Here is a 3,741-nt window from a genome sequence, read left to right on the forward strand (position 1 = left end):
AAAAAAAAAAAAAAAAAAAAAAAAAAAAAAAGAAACGCCCAAACATGACGTTTTGACCCAAAATGGCCGACTTCTTGTTGGTTTTGAACCAGGGTTCTAAGAAACTTTTTCATAGGTCTTGAGAAGATACAGATGTTCACCGAGTTTCAGAATTATCGGTCCAAAAATGGCTTGGAACTGAGGTTTTAAAATATTCTAGGGGGTGCTGTGGAGGCTATTGGCCAATTATCATGGCTTCCTGTTCAAGGGGTGGATAATAATCGATCATAGGGATTTTGGTACATCTCGGCTCAAATCTGTGCAACTTAGAGCCAAACGTATTGCAATGGCATCACTTCTGACTTCGCCACGCAGCCACGATCACATTCTCCAGCAAAAATGGTTTGCGCTTTATAGCAAGTCAGACCATCTTGTTATATGTCTTCTAACACAGGATCATCCTGTTTAGGTCAAGGATGTCAGAGAGGGAGAATTCCAAGCAAAATAAGTGACTTCCTGTTCTGAGGGGGCAGGGCTTTGATGACGTCAGAATAGGACCACAGAGGATCTCTGGGCATCGGAAAGGGATGGCTTATGCCAAATTTTGTGTATTTTGTTCTTTCAATGTGAAAGTTATAGCGTTTGGAAATTTACGGCGTGAGGCGTAATTTTGAGGCCTGGCCACGCCCCTTCAACGTATATGAAAACACAATTTTTTTTTATAACTTTTATTCCCCAATGTCTTAAGGTCATATCCAAGTTTGAAGGCAATCTCTCAAAATGCCTAGGAGGAGTTTGTTAAAATTTGCCATGTATGAAAAATGCCCAAAAATGACCCTTTGACCCAAAATGGCTGACTTCCTGTTGGGTTAAGGGCATACCTCCAAGATACTTTTTTTTCTTGATTCAGGGAGTTCTACCTATGTACCAAATTTCAGCTCTCTAGGATGTACCAGTTGCCCTATCTTGATTTAAAGCACAAACGTTTTTGCTTGAGGATGTGGGCATGGTGAATTAAGAAGTGATGCCGTTGCAATACATTGGGCTCTAAATTGTACAGATTTCAGCCGAGGTGCACCAAAATCACTATGATCAATCATTATCCGCCCCTTGAACAGGTATGCATGATAAGTGGCAAATAGCTTTCATAGTGCCACCTACATTATTCCTAGAGTTATAGCTCAGTGATACAACATCCGATGTGTACCAGATTTATTGTGCGTCATCAGTGAGGACTTTTAGACACATTGACATTGTGGGTTAACATATGACTCTATTGCGCCCCGTAGATTATTCCAACAGTTATATCTCAATGATATATCATTATATCCACAACAGATTTTTGGTGTCATCTGTGAGCATTTCTAGACACATTGGTATTGTTGTTTAACGTTTGACTCAAGTGCGCCCCTGACATTATTAGGCCCAAGCAGCGAAGCGCTGCAAAGTCCTATTGTAATTGCTCCGTTTATTATTACGATTCTTGGTCCGAAAGAATTGCTCATTTGGAGGGGTTAACATATCTGAAAACTCACCAAGCTTCACCCAAAATTGTCCCCCGCGTGAAATTTTAGTATTTTAATGAAACCAAAAGTGGGCGTAGACAAACTGCTCAGCAGCGCCCCCTAACGTGAGTCAGACCATATTATCTGTCTTCTAACACAGGATCATCCTGATTAGGTCAATGGTGTCAAAGATGGAGCATTCCAAGTTAAAAAAGAGACTTCCTGTTCTGAGGGGGCGGGGCTTTGATGACATCAAAATATGACCACAGTGGATCGCCTGGCATCCAACAGGGATGAGTCATGCCAAGTTTCGTGCATTTTGGTCTTTCAATGTGAAAGTTATAGTGTTTGGAAATTTATGGCGTGAAGCGAAGCTTTGAGGCCTGGCCATGCCCCTTTAACATATACAAAAACGAAAGCTTTAGATAACTTTTACTCTCCAATGTCTTATTTTTTTAATTTTTTTATATAGATGGCCTCCCTTCTCCCCTTACAGCCATCCTCTCCACACCATTATTATGAAATATTTATTCAAGTGATTATCTAGTGTAGGTTTTTTTTTTTTTAATAGGATAGAAAGAAAGAAAAGACAAAGTAAGACTCCAAAATATAAGAAATATACACAAAGAGAGCACACGGCAAAACACCCGACCACTGTCTGTTCACCTGCAAAGAACATGACAAAACACAGCAACAAAATACATATGTATAAAGAACTTAAAATATTCATGGCTTTGCAGTAAGTTTCCATAAATATATATACCCATACCTACGCCTATATACATACATACATACACATGAATATACATTCATATACATATCTATATATCTACATATAAAGCCTACATAAGCATCCCTGCTTCTATTTGTGTGTGGTTGTGAGCATGCATAAGTGTATAAGGCTTCACTAATAGAAAATTTAATAGTAACTGTGAAGCAGCAGAGACCTGACCCCCAAGACCAGAGGCAGACGAAAAAGGGGGGACCAGAGCCCAAGACCCCAGGAGGGACCCCGACCGCGGAGCCCCCAGGGTCACCCACACAGGACGAACCACTCACCCACCCCCCAGATCGGACCAAAGGGGAGAACCTGAAGATCCCCACCAGCGACCACATACAGTGACCCCCCGGGGCCAACAGCGACAAACTCATAAGCCCCCGCCGGAACCCGCCGGAACCCGCCGCACCGATGCAGGTCCAGGCCCGGGCACCGAGGCCCGGGCACCGAGGATTCACACCACCCAGGCCAAGGCCTGACAGGGCCAGAGGACCCAAGCCCCACCAGGCAGACACCAGGCCGAGCCGACACACGCCCAAGCGCCCAGCCCCCGACACCAAGGGCCCCAAGCGCGCCGGCAGGCAAGGGCACACCCCACCAGAGGGCCGTGTGATAGGGGCGCGATGCCAAGCACCCCCAGTTGTATCAAAGAGGGGGCAGTCCGAGTCTCGGCCTAACAAATACCCATTCATACACAGACACAATCACACAGTCCCAGCCTCATTCTCACACTCACTCACTCAAAGACATACAATAACGATACATTTCATTCTTATTCCCAAGATGCACTCTATACCCCCCAGGTCCAAGACATGTACCCGCCCTCTACAGGGGGCAGCCCATGCCCAAACCCAGGAGGTACACCCATTCATTCTCGAGCGGAGAGGAGCCAATATCCCAGACCCGGCCCAGGCCACGCCTAGCCGACAGGACACCCCCCAGCACGAAGAGGTCACGCCACCGACCACCTCCACACACCGCCAACAACCAAGCACGCTCCCCCAGCCGACCGCCCGCCAGGCCCCAGCAGCCACCCCGGCCAGCAGGCCAACAATGGCACCCAAGAGCCAAGCTCAGGGGGTCCAAACAACCCCAGGGAGAGCACAGCGCCAGCACCGCCCACGGCAATCCCTCGAACCCCCACATAGTCCTGGTCAACACCCGACGGCCTGCCCTTCTCCCGGATCCCACCCCCGGAATGGCAGTTAGGGAACTAGGGGGGGTGAGGAAAAAAAAAAAAAAAAAGAATAAGACCCCGACACATACACCCCCGCCCCTAGATGTGCTGTTGATGTGTGTTGTTGTATAGAGCCATTAAAAAGGAAAGAAGAAGGAGCAAAGGCAGGCATGATGCCAGTTTCCCCTCCACCCCAACTCTATCCAAACCCTAGTGTCTAAATGCAACCGTTGTAAGTGAGCACAGGCACAGGGGGTGAGAGTAAGGTCATCCCACCACCCATAGCCATGTGCCCACCTCAA

This window comes from Nematolebias whitei, chromosome 11, assembly GCF_014905685.2.
Source record: "Nematolebias whitei isolate Nwh7 chromosome 11, NemWhi1, whole genome shotgun sequence".
Lineage (NCBI taxonomy): Eukaryota > Metazoa > Chordata > Actinopteri > Cyprinodontiformes > Rivulidae > Nematolebias > Nematolebias whitei.